Source organism: Arachis ipaensis, chromosome B06 (assembly GCF_000816755.2).
Source record: "Arachis ipaensis cultivar K30076 chromosome B06, Araip1.1, whole genome shotgun sequence".
Taxonomy (NCBI): Eukaryota; Viridiplantae; Streptophyta; class Magnoliopsida; order Fabales; family Fabaceae; genus Arachis; species Arachis ipaensis.
Window position 1 is genome coordinate 93,266,192 of NC_029790.2, and position 26,115 is coordinate 93,292,306.

The 26,115-nt window shown below is 35.8% G+C and overlaps 1 pseudogene; it reads right to left on the minus strand.

Annotated features, from left to right (window-relative positions):
• The window catches only part of LOC107647067, a 71,826-nt pseudogene that overhangs the window by 38,672 nt on the left and 7,039 nt on the right, over positions 1 to 26,115 (minus strand).

The window sequence follows — 26,115 nt, forward strand, 5'->3', positions numbered from 1 at the left end:
ACCCGCGCACACCACGCGCACGCGTGGATGATGCTTTCTCGAAGAACGGCACGTACGCGCCAAGTGCGCCTACGCGCAAGGGGTCATTCTGCTAAAAATTTTCTAAGTTAAAAGCTGCAGAATTCACAGATTCAACCCCCAATCTTTCGACGGTCATAACTCTCTCATTTTAAATCATTTTTCACCCGTTTTTCGAACGGCATGGACATTCCGGATCCAATTTCATTTCTAAACAGATTTGGCACAAATCAAAGATCTGTAGTCCAAGTTATGTCCTGTAAAAGTATGCCCAAAAACCATATTTTCATTCAAAACCACAAAGTGCCATTTTCAAAACAAGCCACTTTCAACTCTTTTCAAGATCAATCAAAACATGCCAATTTCAACCCTTCTCTTTGAAATCATTCAAAATGTACCAAAATCAACAACAAGCCATCCTCAACTCACACATTGACATTTTACCAAAATTCCCAAAATCACATCCAACCATTCTAACACTTCTCAATCAAATGGCTAAAGGATAAATACAATATCATGTCATACATCCTTCTCATCCCAATTTCCAATAATATCATTCCCAATCAACCATCATTATACATAATCATCATCATACTCACCATCAACATGGTACCACCCATCAATTCAACCTCAATCATCCATCAAGCATATATCACAACATGCATTTCTCATACATCACACAATCAAGGCATCAATATTCATAATCACATATATGAACAAATCATATATCTCAACCATTCAACAACACCAACAATTCAATGCCTATCTTAGGGCCTCTAGCCTAAGTATTTCCTACCACATTACATATTAGATACGGGAAACCGAAACCATACCTTAGCCGATTTCTCAAGCTCAACCGGAGCACTTCCAAACCACTTGTCCACAAGCTCTCAAGGTATCAACACCTCCAAGAACAGATTTTATCACACAAAACCCTCTTCCAAGCTTTCCAAAATCACCAATCAAGCTCCAATATTCACATATACACAACCTAAGCCACAATCACCATACCCATACACAACATCTCAATACCCAAACATCATAGAACAACAATTTACACTAGGGTTGAGAATCTTACCACACCCAAGGTCCAAGGAGACAAGATTAACCTTCTCCTTCGAGAGAGTTGGGTCCTATAACATCAAAGAACCCAAAATCTCAACATTTTTGCTCATGAAACTCGAAATCAAGGGCTGGAATTTCGAACAGTAAAACGTGGCTTACCTCAAGATTAATTGTATGAGTTTTTTAGAGCTCTCCGCGGTGAACGCGTGGCCGCAAACGGAGCGACAATCGGAGCTCTAGATCAAAAGTTATGGTGGTTTGAAGATCAAGTGAGAGATAGAACTTGAGAGAGAGTTCTTCCCTTCCCCTCCACCATTTCAGCATGTTTGAGTGTATTGTGAGGAGAGAGAGTGCTGAAAACTAGGGTTTTGGTTTAGTTATGTTGGGCCAAGGGCCCACTTTGGGTCCGGTTGGTCCGGTTTGGCCCGTTCGGTCCAATCTTGGTCCGATTTCTATAAAATTGGTACCGAAATTCTCGTCTCAATCTCCTCTATCACATTTAGCCATAAAAATAACATTTTTGGCTTTCTAGAATAAATTCTCATTTATGGGTTAATTAGTCGTTAATTAACCGGGTCTTACAATAGTTTACATAAGTATTCTTATTTTTTGAAACATTTTCATAGTTTGCATAAGTATTTTTACTTTTTGAAACATTCACTTTGATGAGCACTTCTTAGGATTGGCTATAAAGATCCTGCCTCACAATACATTGTATCTTGTGGAACTTCATATATTATGCGCAACAAATACAACTTCAAAATATAAACAACACAATTCAAAAGATAAATATGACTAAAAATCATAACCAATATAATTTATGTATATAAATTTTTTTTATTTATCATGTTAAAATCATTTATATCTTGGATAAAAAATTTATTTTACAAAAATGCAAGTTGTCATTTTTCACTGCTAATAGAGATCTATCAAAAAGAGAGGGTCAAATACACAAAAAGATGAAGAACTTAAGAATTTGAAAAAAAAAAAAAATACTATTTTGAACTTTTATTTTGTTTAAATGCTGACTGAAGAAAAAGAAAAAGAGAAAAAGAATGAATATTTGATATCTCTCGTCAAACTTGTTATTTTTCAAGATCAAAAAAAGAAAAAAGAACAATAAATTTAAAGCTTCTTTTGCGCAACTTCAACTCGTTCCTACAAATATCTCAACCACTATTTTTTAATCAAAATCCTAACTTAGATGAGAGAGAATGCACCATAGAGGACATTTTTTTGTTTATCTTTTATTTTTTATTTTTTGCTTTCTCTTTAATTCTTCATTTGGAATATGTGCGACGCACAAACGAAAAACATCTGTTGCCAAAATTTACCATGATGAGTTTCTCTCTTTTACCCAACTGTATGCTCTACTTACCCACTGTATCAAAATATACCATTCTTTATTACAACAAATAACATTTTACTTTAATGACTACACTCTAATATCCAACTATCAATACACATGATGATCAAAAACTAATAAATCTTTGTTATTTATTCACCGAAACAACAGTAGCTGTAGGATCAAGTTTTCAACAATGAAGGATTCAGAGATAACTTAGTGGATCCACGAACATGTTGGCCCAAAACAATCATTTCACCAGAAACAGAAAACTCAAATACTATAGAACAAGTACAATAAAAGTGGAAAAAGGAATATAAGAAATAATAATAGAAGAGATTCATGACATATATTTGACCCTAAGAGAGAAGTACTTTGAACCTATAAATCATAGTCTTCCGAACAGTAGCTTATATCTTGCACCCTTACCAATCAACACAAATTATAGCAAATATCTAATAAATGACAAATGGAATAAAGAGAAAAACACATTTAAATGAAACAAAATTTGAGACCTCGATATAAAAAAAGTAAGGAGAAACACTTCTAAATATAAAAAACAAACAGCCAAAAAAATTTAATAGATTTAGACCACTATAACTCAGATTCATCCACCAAAATTATCTCCATCAAATTTGGGAGAAGCTGACCACTGAAAGTAGAAACAGTCCAAAGTCTAATCACCCTAACTTTGAGGTTCCATACTTCTTTCTCAGGATTTATCTTATTAACCATATCCATGGAAGTTCTCATCTTGAAATGCAATTAAAGGGATGAAAGAGAAAATAGATTTCAGTCAATTAAATAGCAACTAAGAAAAACATACAATAGCACATGAATGTGAAAAAAATGTGACATGATCAATAAATTCATACTTTATTTATAAACACATATCAATTGAGTAATTTGAATTTGAAATCCATAAAATCCTTATTTTGGGAGGGAAAAAAAAGAAGCAAGTAAGATAGAGATTTGAAAGATATTGAGTGACCTTAAAAATCAATCAAAAGATATTTGCGGGCCCACTAAATAATCCTATATATAGGTCCTAAGCTAACAACAATTGATGCACAAATAAGGTGTATAAATGGTAAGCTATAGTAACCCTAAGTTATCCTCTATATAAATTGTAAGGTAATAGCAAGAGAGAGGATTGGATGAGAAGAGGATGAGAGAGAAGAGAAAGATAACAAAGACAACATGAGGTAATACAGAGAAAAGCGAGAACCAAAAATAAAAAGAAAACCTATGCACAAATCCAGGATTAGTAGACTTAGATGAGGACACCTTTTAGTATAGACATCATTATTTTATTAGGTTTCTTATATTATTAGATTTTCAATGAAAAATATATCATATTTCCAATAAAGATACACATAAACTAATTATCTATGTAATTAAATACCAAAAAAACAAAATGACCATTAATCAAGTTCAAAAATTGTGCTCAAAAGAAAAAAAGAAATACAATCAAGGAATGAAGATATAAATAAAAGAGTAACAAATAGTAATAAATTTCTTACTAATTTTATTTAAAAAAATAGGACAACAGAATCAAAAACTCAAATTTCTCAGAAAAAGAATCGACATAAGCTTGATAGCTAAATAGAGCAACTGCTCAGGCCACTCTTCAGGCAGCTCCAAGATTACAAATCTTATTAGCTCCATTGATTCATAAGCTTAAAGTTGTTTGAAGAGTGGTCTGACCAACCCAACAAATTGATCAATCCCATAATCCGAAACTCGGAAACTTCAAAGAAATCATCCAACTAATCTGAGAAGTTATAGTATTTGATTCTCACAACACAATGTTCATTACTCAACAAACAAAGACAACAAAAAAAAATAAAAAAAAAGGTTTGAATTAATATTCTCACAACCATAACAAAATTTTCAGTCAAAAGTATTTATGGCTAAAAAATTAAATAAAAGGAGTATTTCTAAAAATAAAAACCAAGCAAATAAAAACTAAAAAATGAGCGAAACAGACAAAGAACAAAACGCAAAATAGTAACAAAATACATAACGACTTTTCATAAAACAACTTAAGGAAGCTAGCATCTGAAATTGGACCACAAAAAAAATGTATCACTGATCAACATTTTTTAAAATTTTCCAACAGCCCTTTATAGAATAGTACTCTAATTATTTTTCACAATCTAATTATTATACAAACAAAATCTAGTTACCAAAAACACACGAGAAAAAACTAAAAACAAAAAAGGTAGAAAGATAAATTTGACTCTCAATTTCTTTGTGTGGTAGAATTAAAAAAAATGGATATGTGAACAACTCAAATACAATTCAAGCACTGTAGGATAATAAAAAAAGATAAACACTTACTCATTTTATTTCAAAAGAATGGCGAACAAAACCAAGAAATAAAATTAGCAAGTGTTTATTTTTTTTTTTGGTTATAAATCACAACTTTGTAAGAAATACATAATAAGAAAAATGTAAGACCCGGTTAATTAACGGCTAATTAACCCATATATGAGAATTTATTCTAGAAAGCCAAAAATGATATTTTTATGGCTTAATATGATAGAGGAAATTGAGACGAGAATTTCGGTACCAATGTGGTGAGTAAGAAGGGAATAGCCGTAGATCCAACCAAGGTAGAAGTTGTGATGGATTGGAAGCAACCAACCACAGTAACTGAGATAAGGAGTTTTCTGGGTTTAGCTGGCTATTACCGAAGGTTCATCAAAGGCTTTTCGCAATTAGCTTTTCGCAATTAGCTTTGCCGTTGACAAAGTTAACTCGCAAAGACACTCCGTTTGTTTGGACTCCTGAGTGCGAGGAGAACTTTCAGACATTGAAGAAAAGGTTGACCACTGCACCTGTGTTAGTGTTACCTGAGCCGAACGAACCATTTGAGGTGTACTGTGATGCCTCACTAAAGGGTCTAGGATGCAATAAAAAATAAAAAAGGTAGATAGTTAAATTTGACTTTAATTCCATTGTGTTGAATAATTCAAAAAAATAGACATGTGAAAAATTGAATTATAATTCAAGCTCTGTAGGATAATTAAAAAGAAAAAGATAAATACTTACTCATCTTATTTTAAAAGAATGTCAAACAAAACCAAGAAATAAAATTAGCAAGTGCTTATCTTTTCTTCATATAAAAGAGAAATTGCAATGTATAGAATTTCATAGGTTTTCACAGGTTTACCAACTTTTTTCACCAAAATTTTTTTATTATTTAATTGCATAAAATTATATCATTTAAGATTGAGAAAAATAAGTTTTAAAATTATGAAATATGTCATTCGTAATAAAAATATTAAAAACTGATTTAGTATCAACAGTGAAAATAAAATAAATATCTAGAGAAGATAAAAACTTAAAAAAATAGGAGTCTTTCTAAAATAAATAACCAAGCAGATAAGATCTTCAACATGAGACGAACCAAAAAAAATAAAATAAATAATATAACAAAATGCAACTTTTCAAAATACAACTTAACGAATGAAACAACTAAAATTGGACCCTATAATTTGGGAAAAAATATTTCTTCCCGAAATGAGAGAAGCATAAAGAGAAAATCTGCACCAAATCGATTTATACAGAATTTTTCACTATTTAAAACTATGCTTTCTGAAAAGACATGCATAAAAATGTATCACACATCAAAATTTTTCAACAGTTTTTTCAGAACAATATTCTAATTATTTTTAATACACTTATGAACTCTCACGTATCAGAAAAAAAATTATATAACCACATAAGAGAAAACAAAAACATAATTTATGTAAAATTAAGCAAGGAGAATTATTAGTTAACTTCATCAAGTAGCTTTATTTTCAAAATCAACAGCTCCTCGACAATTAAAGAAGACATGAGCAAAAAATAATAAAGTATTCTAAATAGCATCCAAATAAAACTCAAGTTGTGTAAACTTGTATATAAATAAGGGACAAAGATAAATTTGACTATCAAGAAAAAGGAAAAAAAGGGTACAAAGTAAAATTTGACTCTCAATTTTTTCATGTGCAAGAACTCAAAAGGATGAATATGTGAACAACTCAAGTTCAATTCAAGTACTGCAGAGTAAGAAAAAAAAGAGAAGCACTTACTAATCTTAGTTTAGAAAACAGGCAAACAAACATGCATTCATAAAATAAATGCTCGATAAATGATTACAACTCAAATAACACTAAATTCGTATGCATTTTGAAGAAAATAAAAAGGCACCTAATTAATTAATTAGTTCAATACCCAAGAAGAAATAAGGCTGAAATAATTATAGCATAAAAATCCGATGATGAGTGGTGTAAAACCCGGTTAATTAATGGCCAATTAACCCATAAATGAGAATTTATTCTAGAAAGCAAAAAAAAATGTGATTTTTATTGCTAAATATGATAGAGGAGATTGAGACGAGAATTTCGGTACCAATTTTATAGAAATTGGACCAAGATTGGACCGAACAGGCCAAACCGGGCCAACCGGACCCAAAGTGGGCCCTTGGCCCAACTAAACTAAACCTAATACACTCATTTCAGTACTCTCTCTCCTCACTACATGCAAGAAACACGCTGAAATGGAGGCCATGGAGGGAAGAATACTATCTCAAGTTCTTTCTTTTATTTGATCTTCAAACCACCATAACTTTTGATCTAGAGCTCCGATTGCCGCACCGTTTATGGCCACGCGTTTACCACGGAGAGCTCTACAAAACATATACAATCAATCTTGAGGTAAGCCACGTTTTGCTCTTCGAATGTCCAGCTTTGATTTCGAGTTTCATGAGCAAAAATGTTGAGATTTTAGGCTCTTTGATGTTATAGGACCCAACTCTCTTGAAGGAGAAGGTTAATCTTGTCTTCTTGGACCTTAGGTGTGGTAAGATTCTCAATCCTAGTATAATTTGTTGTTCTATGATGTTTGGGTATTGAGATGTTGTGTATGGGTATGATGATTGTGGCTTAGGTTGTGTATATGTGAATATTGGGGCTTGATTGAGACCTTGGAAAGCTTGAAAAGGGATTTGTGGTGGTAAAAATCTATTCTTGGAGGTGTTGAGACCTAGAAGACTTGGGGACAAGTGGTTTGGAAGTGCTCCGGTTGAGCTTGGAAAATCGGCTAAGGTATGGTCTCGGTTTCTCGTATCTAATATGTAATGTGGTAGGAAATACTTAGGCTAGAGGCCCTAAGAAAGGCATTGAATTGTTGATATTGTTGAATGGTTGGGATATATGATGTGGTCATATATGTGATGATGATTATTGATGCCTTGATGGTATGACGTATGAGAAATATGCATGTTGTGATATATGCTTGATGAGTAATTGAGGTTGAATTGTGGGTGACACCATGTTGATGGTGAGTATGATATTGAGTATGTGTAATGATGGTTAATTGAAAGTGGTATCATGGGAAATTGGAATGAGAAAGTATGTATGACATGTTTATGTGTTGTCTCTTAGCCATTTGATTGAGAAGTGTTAAATTAGTGGGATGATGTTTTGCGAATTGTGGTGAAGTGTTGATGTGTGAGTTGAGGAGGCTTGATGTTAATTTTGGTACATTTTAATTGATTTAAAAAAGGGTTGAAATTGGCATGTTTTGGTTGATTTTGAAAAGAGTTGAAAATGGCTTGTTTTGAAAATGGCACCTTGTAGTTTTGTATGAAAACATGGTTTTTGGGAATATTTTGACAGGATATAACTCGGACTACGGATCCCCGTCTTGTACAAAACTTGTTTAGAAATGAAATTGGATCCGGGATGTCCACACCGCTGGAAGAACGGATAGAAAACGATCTAAAATGAGAAAGTTATGTCCGTCGGAAGATTGGGGGTTGAATCTGTGAATTCTGCAGCTTTTAACTTAGAAAATTTTTAGTAGAATGACCCTCCGCGCATAGGCGCACTTGGCGCGTACGCGCCGTTCTTCAAGAAAGCACCATCCATGCGTGCGCATGGTGTGCGCGGGCGCGTCGATGCGCTGCACCAAATGCCCAGCTATTTTCCCGAGAGTTGTGCCAGTTTTGTGCCTGGGGCGCAAGAGCACCCACGCGTACGCGTGGCTGACGCTTGCGCGTCATTTGGCTATTTTTCAATCCACGCGTCCGCGCGTATGACGCTTGCGCGTCAATGAGTTTTGTGGCCATCCACGCGTGCGCGTGGAGTGCTCGTACGCGTGGTCCTGTTTTCATCCCAAAGTTGATTTTTGAGTTTTAAAAGCCAAATTTCATACTTCTAAGCCCCCGATCTCACCACTTATGTCTTAAATCATTATGATATGCCTAGGAATAAGACAAGGAGCTAGTGAATGTGGTAACTTGCGAGTGAAGCAAGGGAAAAATGAGTGATCAATGAGGATCAAAGATGATTATGTGAAATGCGGAGGATGGTGGTGGAAGTGCTTGTTATGCCACGGGTCGAAGGGCCGTAATTGTTAATGAATTGGCTGGTTTTGGATTTAACCGTGAGCCGGATGGCTGGATTATTGCCGTGTTACGGCGGAGCCATGATTATGGCTAAGTATAAATGCATATATGCTGTTGAATGAATTGTGAATGTTTGCATTTCCACTATCGGAGATGAGAGTTTCCCTGAGAGGAAGCAGTGGCTAGCCACCATGTTCTCCAGGTTGAGACTCGAAGCTCTTTTGACCTTATGTCGTCAGGGTGGCCGGGCACTGTGAAAGCCCCGGATGAGCTCACCCCCATAAATATTCACGAGTGAAGGTGATGGATATGGATCATGATTATGATCAAATTTATATTGAGTATAACTCGAGTTGGGGAGACACGACAGAGGGACAGTTCAATAGTTAGCTACCAGGACTTGTCGGGTTGGCTCTATAACCGACAGATGATATCATCAGCCCTTAGGGATAGGCATTCATCATATGCATACTATGTGAATTGTTTGTGATTGCCTATTTGACTGCATATTACTTGCTATCTGTCTAAATGCCTTATTTGTTCCTATTTGTATATCTCTTGTCTGATATAACTGTGTTCGCTATATTATACTCCTGATGGTGGTTGGAAGGTCTGAAAGAATTGGAAAGGGAAGTATTAGTTAGACTGAAGGATCTTTAGTCAAATGCCCTTTATGGTTTAGCTTGTTTATAAGCTTTGATTTTTATCTGGAGAAAGTTCTAGGATTGCCTTTGGCTTTTCTCTATTATTACATGTTATATATGGGGAACTGTTACCATGCTGGGGACCTCTGGTTCTCACCCATGCGGATTTTGTGGTTTCCAGATGCAGGACGTAAGGTTTCTCGCTGAAGCATGCTGGAGACTTCTGGATTAGCGAAGATCCTTTGTTCTCGGGACTTTGTTTTGATTTTATGATTTCTCTTAGATACTTTTATCTCCATTGAATAATACAAACTGTGATGACTCCTCTTATAGGAGATTTTAGAGGATAGGTTCTCTGTTTTTATGTCCCTTTGGGTTTTCTTTGGGGTTTTCCTTATTTTAATATATGTATATATTGCTATGCTCGGACCGGTTATCTTCGCAACCAGATTTTGAGTTTTGATATTATCGATCGGAGTGTTGCGCTTTTCGAGTCACGATTTTTGTTTACCCCTTTTTTCTTCAAAGGCTCCTAGTTATAAACATCATTCATACTAATATACGTACTTTTTTTTATTTTTATTTTAGAGGTCGTAATACCTTGCCATCTCTGAATTATGACTTAAGCATAAGACTTTGTATTGTAGGATGTTACATTATGGTATCAGAGCAGTTCGGTCCTGTAGAGCCTGAGGGATGGACTGACTATGCTTCTATGCATTCTCTGTATGTGTGTTATATGCTATTAGTATATCTACTTGATATAATTGGCATAAACATTCATGAGCATACATTTGGGACTTGAAGCACTAGACTTCTGATATTGAGACTGATTAACTTAATATCGAATGTTTGGTGTGTATAGGAACCAGATGGCGCCTCGTGGACACGGTAGAGGCCGTGGGAGAGGTCATATGAATGCTCGTGCGCCAGAGATTAACCCTAACGACCCGGTGAACCTTATGACTGCGTTGGAGAACATGGCTACTGCTATGCAAGCCACTGCTGAGGCTCTTGGTCAACAGATGAACAACCATGGCAATGACAGAAATGGAGCTCAGGGACCAATGGAGATCAGAACTTTCGCTGTGTTGGTGAACAAGTGTAGGGTTGCTGAAGAGTGTGTGAAGAAGGCAGCTGCTGAGAGAGGGAGTCACAAAGGATCATTCCTACAGAACCGAGGGAAGAGCTTTGCACCTAGAGGTCCACCTTTCAAGAGGGGAGGTTCTTTTAGGAGGCCCAACAACAACAACTCCTGAGGAAAAAGGTTTGGAAAGCAGCCTCAGAATGAGCAAGCTTGTGCTAGGTGTGGAAGTCACCATCCGGGAGCCCCGTGCAAGGCCGGGTGGGGCTTGTGCTATTACTGTGGTAAGGCGGGACATAAGGTCCCAAACTGTCCGGAGAAGCAAAAACAAGGTGCCAGGAAGGCGCAACAGACTGGTCGGGTGTTCACCACTTCAACTATAGGTGCTGAGGGATCTGAGGCACTTATCCGAGGTAACTGTGAAATAGCTGGTCGAACTTTAAATGCTTTATTTGATTCGGGAGCATCACATTCATCCATTGCATTTGAGAAAGCCCATGAGTTAGGATTGAAGATCGTAACCTTAGGTTATGACCTAAAAGTGTATAATGCTACCCATGAGGCCATGGTAACTAGGCTAGGATGCCCGAAAGTTTCGTTTAGGTTCAAGTAGTGTGATTTTGTCCATAATTTAATCTGCTTACCGATGATCGGTCTTGACCTTATCTTGGGATTGGACTGGTTATCTGAGAACCATGTCCTGCTTGATTGTTCTACAAAGTCGGTGTACTTTATGCCGGAAGATACAGGAGGACCGGTCGTGGTGAATAATTATTACTTGAATTCGATGATGGTGAACTGTTCCGGAATCGAATGTTAGGGTATCCTGTTGTTAACCGCGGGTGTTTCGGGTGATGATCAAAGGTTGGAAAAGATTCCGATGGTGTGTGAGTTTCCGAAAGTGTTTCCCAATGACATTGATTAATTTCCACCTAACCGAGAGGTCGAGTTTGCTATTGAATTGGTGCTTGGGGTGGGACCAATCTCAAGTGCTCCTTATAGAATGTCACCGTTAGAGATGGCCGAGCTAAAGTCTCAGTTAGAGGATTTGTTGGGTAAGAACTTTATCCGACCAAGTGTTTCCCCGTGGGGTGCTCCAGTGTTACTAGTAAAGAAGAAAGATGGAAGTATGCGGCTCTGTGTGGATTACAGGTAGCTGAACAAGGTCACGATAAAGAATAAGTACCCATTGCCAAGGATTGATGATCTCATGGATCAGTTACATGGAGCTGGGGTTTTCTCTAAGATCGATTTGCGATCCGGTTATCACCAGATAAGGGTGAGGGGTGAGGATATCCCTAAGACCGCTTTCAGGACTCGTTATGGTCATTACGAGTACACTGTAATGTCCTTTGGGTTGACGAACGCTCCTGCAGTATTCATGGATTATATGAATAGAGTGTTCTGTCCGTTTCTGGATAAATTCGTTGTTGTCTTCATTGACGACATACTGATTTACTCCAAAAGTGAAGAAGAGCATGCGGAACACTTAAGGACCGTGTTGCAGATTCTAAAGGAGAAGAAACTCTATGCGAAACTGTCTAAGTGTGATTTTTGGAAGAGTGAGGTGAAGTTTTTGGGTCACGTGGTGAGTAAGAAGGGAATAGCCGTAGATTCAGCCAAGGTGGAGGCTGTGATGGATTAGAAGCAACCAACCACAGTAACTGAGATAAGGAGTTTTCTAGGCTTAGCTGGCTACTACCGAAGGTTCATCAAAGGCTTTTCGTAATTCGCCTTGCCGTTGACAAAGTTAACCCGCAAAGACACACCATTTGTTTGGACTCCTGAGTGTGAGAAGAGCTTTCAGGCGTTGAAGAAAAAGTTGACCACTGCACCTGTGTTGGTGTTACCTAAGCCGAACGAACCGTTTGAGGTGTACTGTGATGCCTCACTAAAGGGTCTAGGATGCGTGCTGATGCAGCATCATAATGTGGTGGCGTATGCCTCATGCCAGTTGAGACCGCATGAAGTTAGTTACCCTACGCATGATTTGGAACTCGCTGCGGTCGTGTTTGCGCTAAAGGTGTGGAGGCATTACCTCTATGGATTTAAGTTCCAAGTTTTCTCCGATCACAAGAGCTTGAAATATCTCTTTGATCAGAAAGAGCTTAATATGAGGCAGAGAAGGTGGATGGAATTATTGAAGGACTACGACTTTGAGTTGAATTACCATCTGGGAAAGGCGAATGTAGTGGCGGATGCGTTTAGTCGGAAGTCGTTATATGCGGCTTGGATGATGCTTCAAGAGGAGAAGTTGCTCAAGGGATTCAAGAGTCTAAAAAAATTGGTGCTCAAGAAGTATCTGAAACTTTGTGTTTGAGCCAATTAGAGATCTCAAGTGACTTTAAGTCTGAACTCCTAAAGGCCCATGAGAATGATGAAGCGTTATGGAAGGTGTTACCGGCTATTGAGCAAGGGAAACAATGGAGAGTGTCAGAAGAAAAAGATGGGTTATGAAGATTCAAGGGTAAGATCATTGTGCCGGAAATTGGCACTTTGAGGCAAGATATCTTAAAGGAGGCACACAAAAGCGGATTCTCCATTCACCCGGGAAGTACTAAGATGTACCATGATTTAAAGGCAATGTTTTGGTGGCCGGGTATGAAGAATGATGTGGCGGAATATGTTTCAAAGTGCTTAACCTGTCAAAAGGTAAAGATTGAACATCAAAGACCTTCCGAAATGTTTCAACCTTTAGAGGTTCTGCAATGGAAGTGGGAAAGTATTGCAATGGACTTTGTGTCAGGATTGCCAAGGACTAGGACTGGTTTTGATGCTATTTGGGTGATTGTGGACCGACTGACGAAATCAGCCCACTTTTTACCCATTCGGATGACTTACACCCTTGAGGAACTAGCACGGGTGTACATAAAGGAGATTGTGAGACTTCATGGCGTACCGGCTACTATAATCACTGATAGAGATCCTCGCTTCACTTCGAGATTTTGGGGTGCATTTCAAAAAGCTTTCGGAACCTGACTAAGCTTGAGTACGGCTTACCATCCTCAAACAGATGGTCAATCCGAGAGGACAATCCAAACGCTAGAGGATATGTTGAGAGCTTGTGTTTTGGACCAATCGGCGAGTTGGGATCGGTATATGCCGTTAGTGAAGTTTGCATACAATAATAGTTACCATGCGAGCATTGGAATGGCTCCGTATGAGGCTTTGTATGGGAGGAAATGTCAATCTCCGCTGTGTTGGTATGAAGCGGGAGAGAAAGGCTTGTTGGGGCCGGAGATGATAGCTTAAACCATTGAACAAGTCAAGAAAATCCAAGATAGGATGCTTACGGCGCAGAGTCGCCAGAAGAGTTATGCTGATCAGAGGCGGAAGCACTTGGAATTTAAGGAAGGAGACCATGTTTTCCTTAAGGTTACTCCAACCACAGGAGTAGGTAGGGCGATTAAAGCAAAGAAGTTGAATCCTAGATACATCGGTCCGTTTTAAATCCTGGAGAGGGTTGGACCGGTGGCGTATCGGATGGCTCTACCACCTGATCTTTCGAACCTGCACGACGTATTTCACGTGTCGCAGCTTCGGAAGTACACTCCTGATGCTAGCCATGTGTTAGAACCTGAATCGGTTCAGTTAAGAGAAGATTTGACGCTTCCAGTGGCTCCAGTCAGAATTGATGATACTAGTATCAAACGGTTGCGTGGAAAAGAGGTTTCATTAGTCAAAGTGGCATGGAGTTGAGGCGGTGTTGAGGAACACACTTGGGAACTTGAGTCGGAGATGCGAACGGATTATCCGCACTTATTCTCAGGTATTTGAATTTGAATTTTGTGGGCAAAATTCCTAATTAGGTGGGTAGAATGTAAAACCCGGTTAATTAATGACCAATTAACCCATAAATGAGAATTTATTCTAGAAAGCCAAAAAAATGTGATTTTTATGGCTAAATATGATAGAGGAGATTGAGATGAGAATTTCAGTACCAATTTTATAGAAATCGGACCAAGATTGGACCGAACGGGCCAAACCGGGCTAACCGGACCCAAAGTGGGCCCTTGGCCCAACTAAACTAAACCTAATACACTCATTTCAGCACTCTCTCTCCTCACTACACTCAAGAAACACGCTGAAATGGAGGACATGGAGGGAAGAACACTCTCTCAAGTTCTTTCTTTCATTTGATCTTCAAACCACCATAACTTTTGATCTAGAGCTCCGATTGCCGCACCATTTGCGACCACGCATTCACCACCGAGAGCTCTACAAAACCCATACAATCAATCTTGAGGTAAGCCACGTTTTGCTCTTTGAATATCCAGCTTTGATTTCGAGTTTCATGAGCAAAAATGTTGAGATTTTGGGCTCTTTGATGTTATAGGACCGAACTCTCTTGAAGGAGAAGGTTAATCTTATCTTCTTGGACCTTGGGTGTGGTAAGATTCTCAACCCTAGTGTAATTTGTTGTTCTATGATGTTTGGGTATTGAGATGTTGTGTATGGGTATGATGATTGTGGCTTAGGTTGTGTATATGTGAATATTGGGGATTGATTAAGACCTTGGAAAGCTTGAAAAAGGATTTTTGATGGTAAAAATCTATTGTTGGAGGTGTTGAGACCTAGAGGACTTGTGGACAAGTGGTTTGGAAGTGCTCCGGTTGAGCTTGGGAAATCGGCTAAGGTATGGTCTCAGTTTCTTGTATCTAATATATAATGTGGTAGGAAATACTTAGGCTAGAGGCCCTAAGATAGGCATTGAATTGTTGATGTTGTTGAATAGTTGGGATATATGATGTGGTCATATATGTGATGATGATTATTGATGCCTTGATGGTATGACGTATGAGAAATATGCATGTTGTGATATATGCTTGATGAGTAATTGAGGTTGAATAAGGGACATAACTCGGACTACAGATCCTCGTTTTGTACCAAACTTGTTTAGAAATGAAATTGGATCCGGGATGTCCACGCCGCTGGAAGAAAGTGCGAAAAACGATTTAAAATGAGAAAGTTATGTCCATCGGAAGATTGGGGGTTGAATATGTGAATTCTGCAGCTTTTAACTTAGAAAATTTTTAGCAGAATGACCCTCCGCGCGTAGGCGCACTTGCGCATACGCGCCGTTCTTCAAGAAAGCACCATCCTCGCGTGCGCATGGTGTGCGCGGGCACGTCGATCCGCTGCACTAAATTCCCAACTATTTTCCCGAGAGTTGTGCCAGAGTTGTGCCAATTTTGTGCCTGGGGCGCAAGAGCACCCACGCGTACGCGTGGCTAACGCTTGCGCGTCATTTGGCTATTTTTCAATCCGCGCGTCCGCGCGTATGACGCTTGCGCGTCAATGAGTTTTGTGGCCATCCACGCGTGCGCGTGGAGTGCGTGTACGCGTGGCTCTGTTTTCATCCCAAAGTTGATTTTTGAGTTTTAAAAGCCAAGTTTCATACTTCTAAGCCTCCGATCTCACCACTTATGTCTTAAATCATTATGGCCTAGCAATGAGACAAGGAGCTAGTGAATGTGGTAACTTGCAAGTGAAGCAAGGGAAAAATGAGTGATCAATGAGGATCAAAGATGATTATGTGAAATGCGGAGGATGGCGGTGGAAGTGCTTGTTAATGCCACGGGCCGAAGGGCCGTAATTGTTAATGAATTGGCTGGTTATGGATTTAACTGTGAGCCGGATGGCTAGATTATTGCCGTGTTACGGCGGAGCCATGATTATGGCTAAGTATAAATGCATATATGCTGTTGAATGAGTTGTGAATGTTTGCACTTCCACTATCGGAGATGAGAGTTTCCCTGGGAGGAAGCAGTGGCTAGCCACCACGTGCTCCAGGTTGAAACTCGAAGCTCTTTTGACCCTATGTCGTCAGGGTGGCCGGGCACTGTGAAAGCCCTGGATGAGCTCACCCCCATAAATATTCACCAGTGAAGGTGATGGATATGGATCATGATTATGATCAAATTTATATTGAGTATAACTCGAGTTGGGGAGACACGACAGAGGGACAGTCCAATGGTTAGCTACCAGGACTTGTCGGGTTGGCTCTATAACCGACAGATGATATCATCAGCCCTTAGGGATATGCATTCATCATATGCATACTATGTGAATTGTTTCAGATTGCCTATTTGACTGCATATTACTTGCTATCTTTCTAAATGCCTTATTTGTTCCTATTTGTATATCTCTTGTCTGATATAACTGTGTTCGCTATATTATACTCCTGCTGGTGGTTGGGAGGTCTGAAAGAATTGGAAAGGGAAGTATTAGTTAGACTGAAGGATCTTTAGTCAGATGCCCTTTATGGTTTATCTTGTTTATAAGATTATCTGGAGAAATTTCTAGGATTTCCTTTGGCTTTCCTCTATTATTACATGTTATATATGGGGAACTGTTACCATGCTGGGGACCTCTGGTTCTCACCCATGCGGATTTTGTGGTTTCCAGATGCAGGACGTGAGGTTTCTCGCTGAAGCATGCTGGAGACTTCTGGATTAGCGAAGATCCTTTGTTCTAGGGACTCTGTTTTGATTTTATGATTTCTCTTAGATACTTTTATCTCCATTGAATAATACAAGCTGTGATGACTCCTCTTATAGGAGATTTTGGAGGATAGGTTCTCTGTTTTTATGTCCCTTTGGGTTTTCTTTGGGGTTTTCCTTATTTTAATATATGTATCTATTGCTATGCTCGGACCGGTTATCCTCGCAACCGAATTTTGAGTTTTGATATTCCCATTTTGACACTCATTCGTATATATATAATCTCGTGTTGGTTTATCCTTGTTCGTTACGTTATCGATCGGAGTGTTGCGCTTTTCGAGTCACGATTTTTGTTTACCCATTTTTCCTTCAAAGGCTCCTAGTTATAAACATCATTCATACTACTATACATACTTTTTTTTTATTTTTATTTTAGAGGTCGTAATACCTTGCCATCTCTGAATTATGGCTTAAGCATAAGACTCTGTATGGTAGGTGTTACAAGTGGTGTACAGTTATACATAAATAATGCACAAAGAAAAATTTGACTTTCAAGAGAACACCATAAAAAAGGCACAAAGATGAATTTGAAACTCAATTTGGTTGTGACAAAAAAAAAAAAAAAAACAAACAGAAATAACAAAAATAAAAAGTAATAAAGAAACAGGTAACGACTTCTCAAGATACAAAATAAGGACGGCAGCCGTTGGAATTGAACCATATCAAATTTTATAGTTTTTCTCACTTTTACATTCTTCACTGTTGACCACATATTATTTTTGAAATTTAGTGAATAAAAATGTGTCACTCGTCAAAATTCTTAAAAATTGTCCAAAAGTTTTGCGTAAAACAATATTCTAATTGTTTTTAATACACCTATGAACCTTCCCATATCTGAAAAAAAGTTATTGTAAAACCACACAAAATAAAACAAAAATATAATTTAAGTAAAAATATGTAAGGAGAAATATCACTTAACTTCATCAATCAGCTCTTTTTTCCAAGCCAACAGCTCTTTGACAATCAAAGAAGAGAGGATAAAAAATAAAAAAAAGTATTTTAAATAGCTTTAAAATAACACTCAATTGGTGTACACTTATGTATAAATAAGGCACAAAGATAATTTTGACTCTCAAGAGAAAAAAAAAGCACAAAGGTGAATTTGACACTCAATTTGGTGGTGAAAAATGACAAACAGAAAAAAAAAAGAAAATAAACAGTAGTAAAGAAACAGGTAACAACTTCTCAACATAACAAAATGAGGAAGGCAGCAATTGAAATTGAATGGTATCAACTTTTATAGGTTTTTTGTGCATAAGATTATATCTTTTAAAGATCGAGAAATATAAGGCTCAAAATTAAGAAATATGGCATCAGTAATTCAAAGATTAAAAAGTGATTTAATATCACAAGTGAAACTAAAATAAATTTCTGGTTTTCTATTAAAGTGAAACTAAAATAAAATTTGATGAGTATCTTTAAAATAAAAAACCAAGCAGATAAAAACATAAAAATGAGAGGAACAGACAGAGAACAAAACAAAGAATAGTAATAAAACTTTTTAACGACTTTTTAACATACAACTCAACGAAGTTAGCAGATAAAATTGGCCCCTATAAATTGGGATAAAATATTTCTCACAGAAATTAGAGAAAATTACATTGGATAACGTGTACCGGTTTGGTTTACATAGCATTTCAATTGTTGACCACATTTGCTTTCTGAAAATAAGTGAATAAAAATGTATCAATCGTAAAAAATGTAACAAAATATACCAATTAAGAAAAATATTGTAATTATTTTTTAGCATACCAAAAAAAAATATAAATAAGCAAGGAGAAGTATCACCTAACTTATGAAGCAACTTCATTTTGCAAGCCAAGAAAATAAAGACCAAAAGTTTAGAGAAACAACAAAAAATAAACACACTTTTTTACCACAATAGTTTTTTAAAATTGAATGCATAAAAAAGTATTATTCAATAGTTAGAAATATAAAAGATAAATAGCTCCAATCTGAAGCAAATGAGAAAGCTAACAACTGAAATTGAACCATATCAAATTTTATAGGTTTTTCCACTTTTTACAATAAAAGTACTTTATCATTCAAGTGCATAAAATTATATCTTTTAATATTGAGAAATATAACAGTCAAAATTAAGGAATATGGGATTAGTAATCCAAAGATTAAAAAATGATTTATTATCTTCAGCGAGACTAAATTAAATATCTCGTTTTCTATTAAAGTTAAAAATTTCATTTGTGAGATACCAGCTTAAAAATACACGTTTCACAGGTTAAAAATACAAAATGAGGAAGGCAGCAATTGAAATTGAACCGTATCAACCTTTATAGATTTTTTCACTTTTTACAACAAAAGTATTTTATTATTCAAATGCATAAAATCATATCTTTTAAAAATCGAAAAATATAAGACTTAAAATTGAGAAATATGGCATCGGTAATCTAAAGATTAAAAAGTGATTTAATATCACCAGTGAAACTAAAATAAATATCTGATTTTCTATTAAAGTTAAAAATTTAATTTGTGAAACATGAGAATATTTTTAAACAAAAAATAAACACTTCCTAACCAATATCAGAAAAAGAAGAAAAAAACTTCAATAAATTATGACTATCTTTAAAGTACAAAATCAAGCAGATAAAACTATAAAAATGAGAGGAACAGACAGAGAACAAAACAAAAAAAACTTTAGTAAGCAAGGTGAAGTATCAGTTAACTTCATGAAGCAGCTTCATTTTGCAAGCCAAGAGGTCATCGACAATTGAAGAAGAGGTGAACACAAATTGAAAAAAGTATTTTAAATAGCTTCTGAATAAAAATCAAGTGGTGTACACTTATATATAAATAATAAGGCACAAAGTTGAAAAATAAAATGAAAAATAACAAAAAAAATAGTAACATGAATAAAGAGTCATAACCAGCAGTGCTACCGCCGCCGCCACCGCCACTGCAAATAGCAGAGTGGACCAACAAAAATAAATCGTCATCCATCATGCCTATCACTCTTAACTTGTAAGAAAAGAGGGAAAATAAATAACACAATCATGAGAAAAATGAATCTAAGTAAATTCCCCTTGATTTTCTTTATCAAATAACACAAATTCACATTCGATTTAATATTTCCACCACTAAATGATTTCAATTTTTATGTTCGTAGAAAATTTAAGGGAATCCATATTAAACCTATAATCTTAAGGTATATTTTCAATGAACAAAAATAATACTCTATATTATTCTATTTGCAATTTGTATGTAATTATGATATGAATTTTACATTAATTGTTAAAGGGGTACTCTATATTGTTAAAGCTGTACTCTATGTTATTCTATTTGCAATTTGTATATAATTGTGATATGAATTTTACATTAATTATTAAAGAGGTACTCTATATTGTTAAGGCTCCATATACAAACAAATCACAATATACCACAGTTTATACACAAATATATCAGAAGAAAAATTATTTTAATTAATTTTTCTAAAAATTTTCTTACCTAATTTTTGTCTACAGTAGGACTGTGCTGCAAATTCAGATCCGAAACCAGCAACAACCTTAATTGAACTCTTATACATCTACACCTACCAACACAAAACAACACAAAAAATAGTGAATTAGAATTCAAATGCACGCAACTATCTTTGGTACATAGCATAACTCTAAAGGAAAAAATTTGCCTCCTTCATAATACAAACACAATAATTTTTTCAATGCATAAAATTACCAAAAATATCAATTTTAAAATACAAATATCTCACTTTTTAAAAATTTTATGTATCAACATACAATCCCAAACCCACCCTAAAAATACTACGACATCACTGCACTTGCTGAAAGCACAAATATTTCTTTCTTCTTCATGCACTTCCCAAATCAGACAATTCATTTAATAGATTTGAAATAAAGGTAACAAATACAACATTGATCGGAGTAATAATAAAAAAGTTATCAATTTAAACTATTAAAATATGAATTATCTCAAATAACAAATAAATATTATAAAACCACAGAAAATAACAAATTAAACATAATTCATATAAAAAAAGCAAAAAGAAAATATTTTTAACTTAACTTTCTTGCAGACTTTCTCACTCTATTTTTGTTACTAGTAGAACTGTGTTGCAATCTCATATTTGAGTCTATCAAAGATCCTCAATGGATCTTTTAAAAACCCTAAATTATATACCAACAGATCACAGTAAAAAAATAATAATAAATTAACATTTATTTTTTTTCACACAACATAAGATCCAAAAAGACAGGATAAAAGGTACCTTGTTCTATTGCATTTTGTGCTCTCAACGGTTTCTCCTTCTTTGAATACCAATTTGAAGGCTTCCAATTTAGACTTTGCCATTTCAACCATTTATTCCTTGTGATGTTATCATCGCTCATATTTACTTTCTTGCACACAAGTCATAATAATGCAATTAAAAGGAAGCACAAATACAAAATAAGTACTTTTCCCAAATACACATTTGGGTTACAAAATAAGCACAAATAACTTACAACAGAACAATAATCCACCCCACTTACCTGAATTGAGTATGTTCAACTGGCCTTTCTAATTTCTGACTCTGACAACATGAGCTGCAACCAACCACCAACCACCAACCAAATTAAAACCCTCACCCACTTCGAATCAGAGTGCGATAACAAGGAAGATTTAAGGATAGACGCAACTTCAAATTGCAGAAAATTCTAGCAACCGCAGATAAGAAAACCAATCTACTTCAAATTGATGAGAATCAACCATCAGAACAACTCAAAGATTTGAGAAACAAAAAAAAAAATACCAAATTCCAAATCAAAGACCGCCAACCCACAATGAAAATTCAAAATCAACGACATTAAACCTGCAGTAACAGACAAAGAAAGATATCGGCAGAATACCTGCACGAGGAGAGCGACGGTTGAGATCCCACTGAACATGTCTCACCAAAGTTCTTCACTTCCGTGAATGTATTAAGCACCCAATAGAGATCATAGTTGCTCATTATCGTGAGCATCTCTCCGGCTGAAACTCACAATCGCCATCGCCTTTATCGTTCTCTCAGATGAATAATCCACTTAGCTCGGTTGGTTAGGGTTTTCAAATAGGGGTTGAGAGAGTTGTTCTTCGGGAATTGGGGTATCAAACTACTCGGTGAGAGAGACAGAAGGAGCGTGAATAGCCAGAGAGGATATCGACTGTAAGGATGGAGTGGGTTATCGAGGAGAGAACGAAGAGAAAGATGGGATTTAAGGTTTTCAAGGAGATAGAGGAGGAGACGGGTTGAAGTGAAACGCACATAGGGGAGAAGATTAGATGGAAGAATGTAACGTGTTTGCGTTACTCCCCGTTTCATTTTTTTATTCTGGTTAATTGAGAGAATGACGCGTGGCTTAATGAGCCACGACTATTATACAAGTAATAGATTCATTCATAATATCTACTCTAAATGGTCCCTTTTATTTGGACCAATATTTGCAATCCAATTAAGTTGTGAGCACCATTGATTAATGATTAGTATACTATATTCTTAGAAAATTGATTACTATTGAAACAATACACTTACACAAACATAGAAAGATGCAACAGAAATTAAAGAATTGAAGTTGGTGAATGGTGAGAAAGAGAGAGAGAGAGAGTGATAAGATATGAGAATTGAGAATTACAAACCCTAAAACATGGTGACCACCATCATGAACAGCCTGAGATACGAGACTGATGAGCGGATAATTTATACGCTTTTTGGCATTGTTTTTAATATGTTTTTAGTAGGATCTAGTTACTTTTAGGGATGTTTTCATTAGTTTTTATGTTAAATTCACATTTCTGGACTTTACTATGAGTTTGTGTGTTTTTCTGTGATTTTAGGTATTTTCTGGCTGAAATTGAGGGACTTGAGCAGAAATCAGATTTAGAGGTTGAAGAAGGACTGCTGATGCTGTTGGATTCTGACCTCCCTGCACTCAAAGTGGATTTTCTGGAGCTACAGAAATCGAAATGGCGCGCTTCCAATTGCATTGGAAAGTAGACATACAGGGCTTTCCAGCAATATATAATAGTCCATAATTTGGCCAAGAATAGACGACGCAAACTGACAGTCAACGCCAGCTCTCTGCCCAATTCTGGCGTCCAGCGCCAGAAAAGGATCCAAAACCAGAGTTGAACGCCAGAAATGGATCAAAACCTGGCATTCAACTCCACAAATGGCCTCTGCACGTGGAAAGTTAAAGCTCAGCCCAAGCACATACCAAGTGGGCCCCGGAAGTGAATTTATGCATCAATTACTTACTCATGTAAACCCTAGTGACTAGTTTATTATAAATAGGACCTTTTACTATTGTATTAGACATCTTTGGACGCCTAGTTCTTAGATCAGGGGGGCTGGCCATCTCGGCCATGCCTGGACCTTTCACTTATGTAATTTTAACGGTAGAGTTTCTACACTCCATAAATTTGGATCATTTTCCCGAGAGAAGACCGAAAGTAGCCATTGGCAATGGTGATGTATCACATAAAGCCAGCCATGGAAAGGAGTAAGACTGATTAGATGAAGATAGCAGGAAAGTAGAGGTTTAGAGGAACAAAAGCATCTCTATTCGCTTATCTGAAATTCTCACCAATGATTTACATAAGTATTTCTATCCCTATTTTATTTAATTAATTTCGAAAACCCCATTACTATTTTATATCCGCCTGACTGAGATTTACAAGGTGACCATAGCTTGCTTCATACCNATCCATATCTTCTTCTTCTTCTATTCTTTCTTCTTTTGCTCGAGGGCGAGCAACATTCTAAGTTTGGTGTGGTAAAAGCATAGCTTTTTGTTTTTTTCCATAACCATTGATGGCACCTAAGACCGGAGAATCCTCTAGAAAGGGGAAGGGGAAGACAAAAGCTTCCACCTCCAAGTCATGGGAGATGGAAAGGTTCATCTCTAAAGCCCATCAAGACCACTTCTATGATGTTGTGGCCAAGAAGAAGGTGATCCGGTTCATCTTATTGCTCAGATTAGGTAATTTTCTTTTTGTTTTATTTTCAAAAATTTTTCAAAATCTTTCAAAAATTTCTCTTTTGTTTTCGAAAAATTTCAACAAAAAAAAAATTGTTTTCAAAAATATATTTTTTTCAAAATTTTTAAGAATGAATTCTAGTGTTTCATATAACATGTTTTAGCTTGGCTGGCTATTAAGCCATGTCTAACTCCCAGGATTTTGATTGAGGACTATGAATTCATTGCTTCCTTTTTCCCAAATATTTTTCGAAAAAAATTAAAAGAAAATACAAAAAAATTTATAAAATCATAAAAATCAAAAATATTTTGTGTTTCTTGTTTGAGTCTTGAGTCATGTTACAAGTTTGGTGTCAATTGCATGTGCATCTTGCATTTTTCGAAAATTTCATGCATTCATAGTGTTCTTCATGATCTTCAAGTTGTTCTTGGTAAGTCTTCTTGTTTGATCTTTGCATTTGCATGTTTGGTGTCTTTTCTTATTTTTCATATGCATTCTTGAATTCTTAGTGTCTAAGCATTAAAGAATTCTAAGTTTGGTGTCTTGCATGTTTTCTTTGCATTAAAAATTTTTCAAAAATGTGTTCTTGATGTTCATCATGATCTTCATAGTGTTCTTGGTGTTCATCTTGACATTCATAGCATTCTTGCATGCATTCATGATTTTGATCCATAACTTTCATGCATTGCATCATTTTTCTTGTTTTTCTCTCTCATCATAAAAATTCAAAAATAAAAAAAATATCTTTCCCTTTTTCTCTCTCATAAATTCGAAAATTAGATTTGACTTTTTCAAAAATTTTTAAAATCAAGTTGTTTCTTATGAGTCAAATCAAATTTTCAATTTGAAAATCTTATCTTTTTCAAAATCTTTTTCAAAAATCAAATCTTTTTTAAATTTCTTAGTTATTTTCGAAAATTCCAAAAATATTTTTCAAAAATCTTTTTCTTAATTTTTATATCAAATTTTCGAAAATAACATAATCAATTAATGTTTTGATTCAAAAATTTCAAGTTTGTTACTTACTTGTTAAGAAAGATTCAAACTTTAAATTCTAGAATCATATCTTGTGATTTCTTGTGAATCAAGTCATTAATTGTGATTTTCAAAATCAAATCTTTTTCAAAAACTAATTTCTATCATATCTTTTCAAAAATATCTTCTCATCATATCTTTCTCAAAAATTTGATTTCAAAATATCTTTTCTAACTTCCTAACTTCTTATCTTTTCAAAATTGATTTTCAAAATTTGTTTCAACTAACTAACTAACTTTTTGTTTGTTTCTTATCTTTTTCAAAACTACCTAACTAACTCTCTCTCTAACTTTCGAAAATATCTCCCTCCCTTTTTCAAAATTTCTTTTTTTAACTAATTATTTTAAATTTTTATTTTAATTTTTGAAAATTACTAACCTTTTTCAAAAACTATTTTCGAAAATCACTAACTCTTTTTTTCAAAAATAATTTTCGAAAATTCTCTTCTCTCTCATCTCCTTCTATTTGTTTATTCATCTACTAACATCTCTCCCTCACTCACAAAAAAAAAGGATCTCTATTATTATTATTTTTCTGTGCCCTCTTCTTTGTCATATGAGCAGAAGCAAGGACAAGAATATTCTTGTTGAAGCAGATCCAGAACCTGAAAGGACTCTGAAGAGAAAACTAAAAGAAGCTGAATTACAACAAACCAACAAGCACCTGTCAGAAACTATCAAACAGGAAAAGGAGATGGCAGCTGAAAATAATAATAATGCAAGGAGAATGCTTGGTGACTTTACTGCACCTAATTCCAATTTACATGGAAGAAGCATCTCCATTCCTGCCATTGGAGCAAACAATTTTGAGCTGAAACCTCAGGCCACAACCAAACTCTAAGTTTGGTGTTGAACTCCCACAACCAAACTCTAAGTTTGGTGTTGGAGAGTCTCAACAAAGCTCTGCAGATCTGTGAGGCTCCATGAGAGCCCACTGTCAAGCTACTGACATTAAAGAAGCGCTTGTTGGGAGGTAACCCAATTTTTTATCTAACTATATTTTTCTTAGTTATATGTCTTTATAGGTTCATGATCATGTGGAGTCACAAAATAAAT